Raw genomic sequence first — 13,164 nt, 5'->3', positions numbered from 1 at the left:
AAAAAAAAGAGAAATGAGGGGAATAGGAGATCATGAAATGGAAGCTGTTTGTCTTTTGGGGATAATGAGATTTCTGATCTGTATCTAGTTGGGGAGGAGTTGGGGAGAAGACAGTGTGGCTTTATCCTTACATCATTGTTTCATGTAGAACCTGTCATTTTCATCAGGCCATTCAGAATTCACACATCCGTGCAATGTTTGAGTGCCTCCTCCAGGCTGACATTCTGCGTGGCACACAATGGTGGGAAGATAGGACACTGCCTTTATGGAATTTATAGCCTAGATGGGAAAGATAGACAAGCAATTAATGATGAAATGTGATATGTATTATGAATGAGACAGTATTAATGTATTTGATTAATGTAGTTGACTGTATTAATCAACTCTTAGTGACAAGTGAGAGAATCCAAATTCAAGCTAGCTTAAATAAAAAGAGGTTACTTACTGACTGCACAATAGCCCTGGGTACAGATGTCTTCAGGTTTGGCTGGATCCAGCACACCAATGGTGTAATCCTGCCTCCCTCTGCCCCCATCTTTATGTCTCTCTCACCTCTGCTTTCTTCTACATCTGCTTCATTCTCAGGCAGTCTTTCTTGCTGGTAAAGACAGCCTCTGGCAACTCCAGAAATACATTTTCCTAAGTATAGTGAGATCCTGAGATCTCATAAAAAAATAAATCCTCTCTCTCCCAGTCTCCATAGCAATCCTTCAATTATTCAGTTGGTCCATGCCCACCACTGGATCAATATTATGCCCAGAGATTAAAGGTTTTATTTGCAGCTGTCTGGTTTACAGGTGCAACCCAAGGCTGCACTAAGAATCTAGGAGGTGTGTTCTTAAAGATTTTAGGGGCAGCCCCTAAAGATATTATGCATACTTTATACCATGAGCTATGGGAACACATAACAGGGCAACTATCCTGCTGTAGGGCATCAGGAGAAGCTTACTAGAGGAAGCTGATGTGAAGATTGAGTAATAATTCTTTGTTTTTCCTTTAGAGACAGAATCTCACTTGTTGCCCAGGCTGGAGTACATAGTCACACTCATATTTCACTGCAGCCTCAAACTCCTGGGCTCAAGTGATCCTCTTGCCTCAGCCTCTGGAGTAGCTGGCACTACAGGCTCACTTTCCAGCATGCCTGGCTCAATTCTTATATCAATAGCTAATATTTATTGAATGCTCGCTACATGCCAGGCACTGTGCAAAGCACTTCACATAATCTTCACCAAAACCTCTGAAATAAAAACCAGTATTTTGTCCATTTTAGAGAAAATAAAATTGAGGCACAGAGAAGTTAAAGAACATATTCACAGCCCCATAGGTAGTAAATGAATAGGGTGTCGGGTAAGGTAAGTGGGAGGAAAGAAAGATCCAGGTGAGAAATAGCATGTGGACAGACCCCGGGGAATCACTGAGGAATCATAGCCTGGACTATGGGAGGACAAGGAGCTCTGCAAATTGGAGATGTCAGCAAGTCCATTTCCCCACTGTCTTGACTGTACTTTCAGAGTATTGTTTTCAGAGACTCATCTTCCCATGCAGTTTGCCAAGGATCTGGATGATAAGCTGCACTGAATTCCCAGCTCATTTCTAGAAACATGGCCCAATGCTCTGATCAAAAAGTATACCTTGACTAAAACTGATCTTTTGAAAAAGACTGCCTGGTATGACCTATTATTCTTATGGTTTTAACAACATTGCAATAATTGTGTTGTTGCTTGTTGCAGTTGGGTGACTCTATTTGGCAAATGGGATAATTTTAGAGAGATCAGCCAACCTAATTTATCTGCAACCTTTCCCTTGGTCCTGAATTGATTGGTACTCCAGTCACTTAGGTTTTTTTGTTTGTTTTGTTTCTTCATTTTTGTCCTATGGGAGTGCTCTTCTGGGCATAGATCAAACACCAGTGGCTACACTTCTGGATGTCTTTCACTTTAATAACAGGTCACCATCCCCACTGTGAGTGCTCTGGGACCCAAAGTCTGGAACCATCCTGTAGAGAAACACGGTATGCATGTACCACTCTGCAGCATAAGGACACAGTATCAGAAGTGCTATATTTCTATTTACAGAAGCATTTGGAGGGAAAGCACCTCTTAAAACCTGCACTGAGCTGGGTGCAGTGGCACATGTCTGTAGTTCCAGCTCCTCAGGAGTCAGAGATGGGAAAATTGCTTGAGTTCAAGAGTCTGAGGCTTGTGGTCATCATTAGGATCAAGCCTTCTGAAATCTCATTCTGTAGTATGATTGGGAAAGATGGAAGAGAAGATAACAATGTTTGAAAAGACCATATAGAGGCATTGTTGGACGCTGTTCAGGTACAGTAACAACCATCTGACTACCTTTAGCCACCATGCTGCTCTTTGAGTGAACTATGTCTTTGCTACATGAACAACTAAGATCTGCTTTAATCTTCACTTCCTTAAAGAGACCTCAACCAAAGGCTCACCAGAATGCAGGATTTATATTAAGCATATTTAACAGCCAATATGGCACAGGCATCAACCAATCAAAACAGGTGCTGAGCTATGAGCCATGGTTCGGTTGAAATTGTGCTCACCAACTGACTCTCAGCCCTGCTGGTTGCGATCAGGTAGTCTCTATTCACCCAAGAGACAGCATCCAATATCTACTGCAAGACAACCAGATATTCCTCTGGGCAAGTGGCTCTCAGTGGAGACTGATTTTGCCTTCCAGGGGACATTGGCGATGTCTGAAGACATTTTTGGTTGTGGTGTCTGGTGGGTAGAGGCCAGGGATCCTGCTAACTATCCTACAAGTCTCAGGGCAACAACAACAAAGAATTATCTGGCCCAAATTTTGCTAGTAGTGAGGTTGGGAAACTCTCCTCTTGATGATACCTTTAGCATGAGCAATAGCTTCCCATGCTGTGAATCACAGCAAATCTTTACAAGATAGTCTTGATGGCAGAGTCCTATCAGCTTGTCATCTTGGGGGTGGGCCATGAGTTCACAATAAGAAGCCATTTATAAATACCACTGCTCGTGTGGCTTTTTTCCACACTAAACTCTACTAGTCAAACAATAAAATGGCTAGGCACCGATAAAGGTGTTCTTCTGTTGTTTTCTTATATTAGCAGAGCATGCATTAGGTGAAAATTATTTATGATAACAACAATAATGATAGGTAGCTTTTATGAAGTTATTATTATTATGTGCCAGGCACTTCTTAAGGAGCTTTCAGGCTTTATCTCAATTTTTGCAGAAGCTCATTAGATGTCCCATTTTTCTGATGAGGAAACTGAGGCCTAGAGAGTTCAGTGACCTGCTGAAAGTCACTCTGTCTCTTCTATGTGTGTTCTCAGCCACTGTATTGTCCACACACCCCTGATAGCCCACTCTTGTAGGAATGTTCTGTGTCAAATGCAAATGGAAGAGACCTAATTCCAAGGCTGTGAGATTAGGGTATTTCAAGGCAGGAATGGGACATCTAAGGAACAGGCAAACTGTTTAGAAGTCCAAAATGTCTTCATATATAATGTATACACAGGTTATATTTATGCTTCACAGAGTTGAAGCTTCTGAAGTGTTCAAGTGAGCTGAAATCTCTTATACCTTTTTCTGTCTTAATGCAGCAAGAAAGCCTTATCTGTGATGAGGATTTTCAGATGAAAGAACTACTGTGGTTAGGCTTGGCCCAGGATGGCACATCACTCACGTGGCACACCCTTCTAGAAATCCAAAGAAGGGGATGGCTTCTGTCAAATCAAATCCCTGGAGACATCAGCTAAACCCCACAAAACACATTGATCAGGTGAGCCACCTCCAGTGCCACCGAGAGCCCTGTGGTTTACAGGCAGGTGTTCCCTGGTTGAGAGAGACACATGTGTTTTAGTGGAAATGGCCAGGAAGAGAGTCAGAAATCTCAGTACAGGCCTTGCTACACTTTCTTTGATTTCCTTTCTTTTCACAAGAAGGGGAGAGAAAGGAAGAGTCAGAGGATAGAAGAAAGAAGAGAGGGGAGGAGGGAGCTAATGATTTGACGTTTCCTTTTACGCACTCATCTCATCTCATCCTCACAGTGATCGGTCAAGGCTAAACATTGTTGTCCTCCTTTATGGAGCCTTTAAGAGGTTCACTAACTTGACCAAGGTCACATAACTGGTTGATGAGGGAGTTCAGATTCACACCCATGCCTGTCCGATGCCAAAAGCTCTGCTTTTTTTCCTCTCTGCCACTCTGCTCACAGTGGGACGTCCCAGCCTTTGGGAGCTGATAGCATTGTGCTCCTATCAGTCAGAGCAAGTGGATTGCTTGTGTTGGCAGCACATCTACTGAACCGCAAATGACAGGGACGAGGATGACGTGGAGACTCTAGAAGGCTTTCCTATGTTCTGCGTTGGGCACAGGAGCCAAGAGGGAGGACAGCAATTGCAGGAAACACCTTAAAAGCAACAAATTGATAAATAAACAAATGGAAGCTTCAGCCTTACGTCGTGAAAGGAGCCCAGCACTGTCAGTAAGAGGGCCTGGTTCTGCCTCTGCTGGGTCCTGTGACCTTGAGGGCTGCATGGGGCGCCCCGTGTAGCTGAAAAACCAGAGGTTTGCTTGGGCCATTGTTAGTCCTGTCTCTTTCAGCTCTGACACTCAATCTTCTGTTTAAATATGATTTCCACCATATTAGTCTGTTCAGGTTTCTGTAACAAAATACCACAGACTGGAAGGCTTAAACAACAGACACTTACTATGTCCTAGTTCTGGAGAAGAGAAGTCTAAGATCAATATGCCTACAGGTTTGGTTTGTTCTGAGGCCTGTCTTCTTGACTTGCAGACAGCCGTCTTCTCATTGTGTCCTCACATGGTCTGTGTGTAAGCCTCCCTGGTCTCTGCATGCCCTAATCTCTTCTTTTTCTAAGGACACTAGTCAGATTGGATTAAGGCCCACCCTAATGACCTCATTTTAGCTTGTTTGTCTCTTTAGAGGTCCCATCCCCAAATACAGTTACATTCAGAGACATTGGGGATTCGGATTTCAAGATATAATTTTGAGGAGGATGCAGTGCAGCCCATAATATACCATATGTTCCAGAATGTTCTCATGTGCTTTATAAATTTAAATGTCAATGGATATAACATTCATATGCTAAAAAATGTAGCAAAGGTATGGGAAATTAGTTAAGCACTTGTTTCATGACACACAAAAACTTCCAAACACTAAAGAAACCCATGCCGTTGGCCTTCAAATTGGAGACATCTAAACTGCAAAGGCGAGTGAGGAAGCATCCTCTTGGTGATAACGATGACCAAAGCTCAGGTTAGAGGTCACCATCAGGGCTCGAATGCTCACCTGGCAAGCTGCCTGTGCCTAAATCTCCAGCTAAATAGGGGAAACCTGAAGACATTTGTTGGAAAATGTGATATGAGAGGAAAAAAGCACTGAAGGGAATCAAGGCAACTTGGGGAAAAATTATTTGTTGGACTGCCTTACACTTATTTTAATATAGTTAACCCTGGAACAACGTGGGGCTTAGGGGTGCCAACTCCTCACACAGTGGAAAATTCATGTATAATCCCTCAAAACTTAACTGCTAATAGCCTACTGTTGATCAGAAGCCTTACTGATGACACAAACAGTTGGTTAATGCATATTTTGTATGTTACCTGTATTATAGATTGTATTCTTACAATAGAGTAAGCTAAAGGACAGAAAATATCATTAAGAAAATCCTAAGGAACAGAAAATATATTTACTAGTCATTAAGTGAAAGTGGATCATCATCAAGGTCATCATCCTCATTTTCACATTGAGTAGGCTGAGGAGGAGGAAGAAGAGTAGGGGTTGGTCTTGCTCCCTCAGGGCTGGCAGAGGCTGAAGAAATGGAGGAGGTGGAAAGGGAGGCGGGAGAGGCAGGCACCCTTGGTGTAACTTTTATATTTAAAAAAATCCATGTATGAGTGGACCTGCCCAGTTCAATCCTACATTGTTCAAGGGTCAACAGTATTTTTATTTTCAACTACTTATGGGGAGGATAGGCTCTTATTACCTCTTCAGAGCTTGTTACCCTGGTTACCTTCTTACCTAGTGCCAATGGCCTGAAAATCTTGTCAATAGTTGGATGCCAGGCCTGAGCCCTTTCCTAACAAACCACAAGGGACAGCAGGAGTTGAGAAGGGAGGCTTGGATGTTCCTTGGCTTTTATAGATTTGTTTGGGACAATGAGGCTGAAGATAAAATTTTGTTTTTTGGTAAAATTCTAATTTTTAATAACATCTATTGAGTTTATTGTAAATTTTCAATGTAGACAATTGAGGTAAGTATACAAAAGAATTAAAACTTCCTGTAGGGACAACATTTGTATATGTTTCTGCCCTGTTTATGTATACTACATATATGTATGAATATAATATAGGCTTATATTTGTGGACATGTACATATGAGTATGTATATATAAAAATTGGAAGTATATTACAGAAAAAAATATTATACCCCATTCTCATAATATAGTCTGAGTACCTTCCACCATTTTAAATACTATTTGAAAACATGATATTTAATGGCTGTTTAATATTTAATATTCCATTTTGTGAAGGTGGTAGGGAAACAAGAGCATAGGAGAGCTAGGGTGACAGCATGTTAAAATCAACTCTGTCTTAAAACTAGCAAGGCACATTCCTTGCCAGTCACAACCCATGGTCATAAGATGTTTACAACTAAGGAAGCAGCCTAATAATGCCCGCAAGGACAAACTCCTATGATAACGAAATGCCCAGATGTCCTAATATCGCATAACAAAATATGCTTTTAAAATAATTACAGTCATGCTTTGATGTACTTACGCACAAAAATGCCAAAGATAACTTTTTAAAAATCAGCAAATTACTAAAATTTGTCTCACTGTCGGCCCATCTGCAGGTAGACATAACTCAGCTTTTACATAGATAAGACCCTGTATAAGAAGAGTTTAAAACAAAGACAGTTTTTGAGGATGCCCTATCCTGTAGCTGAGTAGCCTTCAATAAGCTACCTCTTCTCACTGCACTCTGTGACTTGTCTTGAATTCCTTCCTGTGTGAGATCCAATAACCCTCTCCTGGGGTTGAATTGGGACCCCTTTTTCCAGCAACAAAAGCAACTTAATGTATTTAACCAACCTTTTTCTTGTGGGTATCTGAAATTTCCTCTTTTGCTATGATAAGTGACCCCATGATACACATACATGTATCTAAACCTTTGTGAGCATCTCTCATCATTTTCCTATAGCTGTGTGTGATGGTTAATATTAAGTGTCAACTTGGTTGGATTGAAGGATGCTTAGATAGCTGGTAAAGTATTGTTTCTGGGTGTATCTGTGAGGGTGTTGCCAGAGGAGATTAACACCTGAGTCAGTGGACTGGGAGAGGAAGGCCCACCCTCAGTCTGGGTGAGTACCATCCAATCGGCTACTAGTGCAACTGGAACAAAAGCAGGCAGAAGGTGGGATAAGCTGGCTTGCTGAGTCTTCCAGCCTTCATCTTTCTCCCGTGCTGGATGCTTCCTGCCCTTGAACATAAGAATCCAGCTTCTTCAGCCTTTGGACTCTTGGACTTACGCCAGTGGTTTGCCAGGGGCTCCTTGGACCTTCAGCCACGGCTTTCCTATTTTTGAAGCTTTGGGACTCGGACTGAGCCACTACTGGGTTCCTGGCTCCTCAGCTTGCAGATGACCTATTGTGGGCCTTCACCTCGTGATCGTGTGAGTCAATTCTCCTTAATAAACTCTCTTTCATATGTACATATATCCTATTAGTTCTCTCCCTCTGGAGAACCCTAATACACTGTATTTTCTTGCAAAGATGTATATTGTGAGAAAGTCCTCTTCTCTTGAGAGTACATTGTTTATGCTGGAGAGAAAGCACTTTCTACCATTCCACACGCATGCATGCAGCTGGTTTCGAAGGTCTCCTCAAAAGTTTGGCAGGATTAAATTTTATTCTGTACTAAATGACCGTAGTCAAATCCTCTAAGCCCAACAGCTGCACTTTTAAAAATCCAAGTGTTTGTCAGATGTTGCTCTCTGTCTTTTCTGCAATCCTTTGGGGGCACTGTTTTCTCAAGGTGCTTCTAATTCTTCCTCTCTGAAACAGGGTAGAATGTTCCTAGCATGTGAAAGCTGTGTGAATCAGGACTCTTGGACACAAGTGACAGAAACCCAAGATGAAGTGGTGTCAGCAAAAAACAGGGGTGGTGGCTAGTGAGCACTGGAACAGGGATCGAGGGCTACTAACTCTCACTTTGTGGCTCCTCTTTGATTTCTCTGTCTGTGTCCGCTTTATTCTCTCAGACTGGCTTATTCCCCGGGGCTGGAACCGAAGATGCTGGCAGCACCTGGCTGATGTCTGCCCAGCTCTGTCCACAGGGAGCCAAAAGACTTCTCCTTATTCCAGTTCCGAAAGTCCTTGGCACGGAAGGCTTTTGTCCACCCTAAGGGCCCTCCCTACAGCCAGGGCATGGTCAGCCAGGAGCTTTCTACCCCCAACAAAATTTCTATGCGGGGAGATGGGGTTTTTTGAGATGGAAGTTCCTCTTGAAGTCACACTAACTAGTAGGGAAATTCAAGAGCAGAATTTCCCAGAAGAGGAAGTAGTACTGGCTCCAGGAGAATGGATGGGAGCTTAATGGTCAACATTAAGGCCCCCCTGAAGAACACAGTGACAATTGTGTTCCTTACCTCCCGACTTGGACCCCTAGAAAGCTGGGATGGTGAAGTTTTACCACTAAATCCTTGCAGGGCTAACTACAGACCACTCTTCCCTGCAAAGACTTGTTCATTGTGAAGGCCAAAGAATATCCCTTTATGGAAGAAAAAGAAAGCATTTAGCATTTCATGTGACCCCACAAATCAGTCTAGTGTCATGCACGATAACCATGTTCACTGGGCATTTGCTATGGGACAGACGTGGCACTAAATGTTTTATGTGAATATTGTCATTTATACGTCATAGGAACTGTTAGCTCTGTCTTACAAAGGAGCAAACTGAACCTTGGAGAAAGGTAAAGTAATTGCCTAAGTATATGTGGCTCAGAAACTGCAAGGCCGGGATTTGAACTCATGTTCTCCAACTCCAGAGCCCACATGCTTAACCTATCCCATATACTGCCTTAAAACACTCCAGAAAATGGAGGGCTCCATTTGCCTAATCTTCTTAATAATAACTATTTTTGACTGGGCACTTTCTATACCTAGATCTATATCAGGTACTTTACATACATTTATTTAATAGAGTTTTTAAGAGCAGTTTTAGGTTTATAAAAATATTGAGCAGATGGTACATAAAGTTTCCATATACTCCCCTCATCACAGCCCTCCCCCACCAGTTTCTCCTGTTACATGAACATCTTGATTAGTGAGGTGCATTCATTACAATTGATGAGTCAATAATGATACATTATTTTTTATTTTTTTATTTTTTGAGACGGAGTTTCGCTCTTGTCACCCAGGCTGGAGTGCAATGGCAGAATCTCAGCTCACTGCAACCTCCACCTCCCGGGTCCAAGTGATTCTCCTGCCTCAGCCTCCCTAGTAGCTGGGATTACAGGTGCCCACCACCAAGCCTGGTTAATTTTTGTATTTTTAGTGCAGACGGGATTTCGCCACCTTGGCCAGGCTAGTCTTGAACTCCTGACCTCAGGTGATCTGCATTTTGGCTTCCCAAAGTGCTGGGATTACAGGCATGAGCCAGTGCACCCGGCCAATACTGATACATTATTATTAGCTAAATTTCATAGTTCACATTACAGTTTATTCTTTGTATTGTACGTCCTATGGGTTTTGACAAATGCTAGATGACATGTATCCACCATTACAGTATCATACAGAAGTTATACAGTCCTAAAAACCCCCTGTGCCCCACCTATTCATCCTTCCCCTCACAAGCCCCTGGAAATTACTGATCTTTTTACTGTCTCCACTGTTTTGCCTTTTCCAGAATATCATATAGTTGAAATCATACAGTACGTAGCTTTTTCAGATTGGCTCATTTCACTTAGAAACATGTATGTTTCCTCCATGTCCTTTCATGGCTCGATACATTGTATGGATGTACCACAGTTTGTTCATTTATCTATTGAAGGACAGTTTGATTGCTTCCAAGTTTTGGCAGTTATGAACAAAACTGCTATAAATATCACTGTACAGGTTTTTGTGTGGACATACATTTTCAATGCATTTGGGTAAACACCAAGGAGCCTGACTGCTAGATAGCATGGTGAGACTATGTTTAGTTTTGTAAAAAACTGTCACATTGTCTTCCAAAGTGGCTGTACTGTTTCCCATCCTCACTGGCAATGAATGAGAGTTTCTGTTGCGCCACATCCTCGCCCGCATTTGATGCTGCCAATGTTTTGGATTTTAGCTATTCAATAGTTGTGTAGTAGTATCTCTTTGCTTTAATCTGCAATTTCTCCAATAGTATATGATGTTAAATATTTTTCCATATGCTTATTTGTTATATGTGTATTGTCTTTGATGAGGTGTCTATTCAGATCTTTTGCCTATTATTATTTTTATTTATTTATTTATTTTTGAGACAGAATTTCACTCTTGTTGCCCAGGCTGCAGTGCAATGGCGCGATCTCAGCTCACTGCAACCTCCACCTCCCGGGTTGGGTTCAAGTGATTCTCTTGCCTCAGCCTCCCAAGTAGCTGGGATTACAGGCAACTGCCACCATGCATGGGTAAGTTTTTGTATTTTTAGTAGAGACAGGGTTTCACCATGTTGGCCAGGCTGGTCTCGAACTCCTGACCTCAGGTGATCCGCCTGTATCGGCCTCCCAAAGTGTTGGGATTCCAGGCATGAGCCACCGTGCCCTGCTGTGTTTTTAAAGTGAGGTGTTTTCTTGTTACTCAGTTTTAAGAGTCCTTTGTGTATTTTGGATACCAGTCTTTTATCAGATATGTATTTTGTAAAGATTTTCTCCCAGCCTGTGGCTTGTCTTTTCATTGTCTTAACATTGTCTTTGCAGACCAGAAGGTTTTAACTTTAATGAAGGCCAACTTAGCAATCATTTCTTTCATAGATAATGCTTTTGCTGCTGTATCTAAAAAGTCATTGGTAGATTTCCTCCTATGTTATCTTCTAAGAATTTTATAGGTTTGTGTTTTACATTTAGAACTATGATCTGTTTTGAGTTAATTGCTGTGTAAGATGTTAAAGTCTGTATCTAGATTCATTTTTTGCACGTGGCGGTCCAGTTGTTCCAGGACCATTTGTTGAGGAGACTATCTTGTTTCCATTGACTTGTTTTAGCCACTCTGGATCAGCTATTTGTGTGGGTCTAGGCTACTGTTTGGGTTTGGATGTTTGTGCCCTCCAAACCTCATGTTGAAATTTGATCCCCAATGTTGAAGGTGGAACCTAATGGGAGGTATTTGGTTCATGGGTGTGGATCCTTTACGAAATGTGCTTCCTGGGGGTAGGTGGGATGGGGAGATGAATTTTCACTCTATTAGATCACTCCAGAGCTGGTTATTTAAAGGAGCCCGGCCCTTCTCTCCTCTCCCTCTTGCTTATACTCTTGCCATGTGATCTCTGCACACACGCACACTCCCTTTCATCTTTTGCCATGAGTGGAAGCAGCCTGAGGCCCTCTCCACATGCAGATGCCCAATCTTGAACTTTCCAGCCATTAGAATTGTGAGCCAAATAAGCCATTTTTTCTTCATAAATTACCCAGACTCGAGTATTCCATTATAGCAATACAAAACAAACTAAGTCTATTTCTGAGCTCTATATTCTGTTCATCTTTATACACATTTTTCGTCCTTACCATGAAGTTCGTATGTATCCAGCAGGTAGTAAAATTCTTATTTTGAAAATGAGGAAACTGAGACACAGAGTGAACAGGGCCACTCTCCCCAGGCCAGCAGCTGGTTAGAATTAAAACCCACATCTGTCTGGCTCTGATTCTGTGCACTTTCCTTGCTCCCAAGGTGCCTAATGGTGCTAGAAAGAGACTTAGTATGTCAACTTTAACCTTAGATGTTGCTCTCCAGGGCCTAAATTGTAGCATCTCCTTTTCTTAATGGTTGCTGGAATCTTGGGCAGCTGCTCTTTGATTGTAATCAAGGCTGCCTATCACTCATGGTTTCTCTGAACCTGTAATGTGAGTTCTGACCTGCCTAAAAACTGGCTTTGCTTAAAACATTTAGCCCACTTTATCAGCATCCTCTAATTTTTTGCTGAGATCTTGTGCATAACTATTTTTTCCCTGGTTTACACTGAATCCTTTTTGCTGAGAAGTCACTTGCTCATGGGGCTTGTCTTACTGTCTTTTTGAAGACAGGACCTTGCTGAGTGGGATTGCTAAACGGAGCACAGTGCTAAAAATCTCCTCGGTTAAATTTCACCCATACGCCCATCAGGGCCTGGAGCACTTGCTCTCAGAATTTATAAACATTAACTTCATGTTGGCGCTCTGTGTTGCCCAAGGAGAGCATCTCTACAATCTACGAAATTCTATTTTACTGCCAGAAGTCAGCAAAGAGAAAAAGAAAGAAAGACAGATAGGCAGAAAGAAAAAATTCCACAGTCATATTTCAAACACCAAGGGATAGATTTTTTTCTTAAGAATGTAAGATTTACAAGCTCCAAACAGGGGTGAAATAGTTTGCAGAAGCTCTCACAGCAAATGAACTGGTAGAGTTCAGATTCAAATCCTGGTCTGGTGCCAAGGGCAAAGCAGGTGGTCTTTAATCCTACCAGGCTTCTCTCTGTGAGAAGCGGACATGCTTACTGTAGCCTCAGCAGGCAGAGTAGGCTGCGTGGGATCTGGGAGATCTCCTTCTGTGAGTGGAGAGCATAATTTCACCACTATGCAATTGAACTAAGATACATTGTTTTATTTATTTTTTATTTGTTTTTTTATTTTTTTTTGAGACAGAGTCTCGTTCTGTCACCAGGCTGGGGTGCAGTGGTGCGATCTTGACTCATTGCAACCTCCGCCTCCTGGGTTCAAGCGATTCTCCTGTCTCAGCCTCCCGAATAGTTGGGACTACAGGCGTGCACCACCACGCCCAGATCATTTTCGTATTTTCAGTAGAGACAGGGTTTCACCATGTTGGCCAGGATGGTGTCAATCTGCTGACCTCATGATCTAGCCGCCTCGCCCTCCCAAAGTGCTGGGATTACAGGCGTGAGCCACCGCCACAGGCCAGATTTGTTGTT

Source organism: Pongo abelii, chromosome 14, assembly GCF_028885655.2.
Source record: "Pongo abelii isolate AG06213 chromosome 14, NHGRI_mPonAbe1-v2.0_pri, whole genome shotgun sequence".
NCBI lineage: Eukaryota > Metazoa > Chordata > Mammalia > Primates > Hominidae > Pongo > Pongo abelii.
This window is presented reverse-complemented; position numbering follows the sequence as displayed.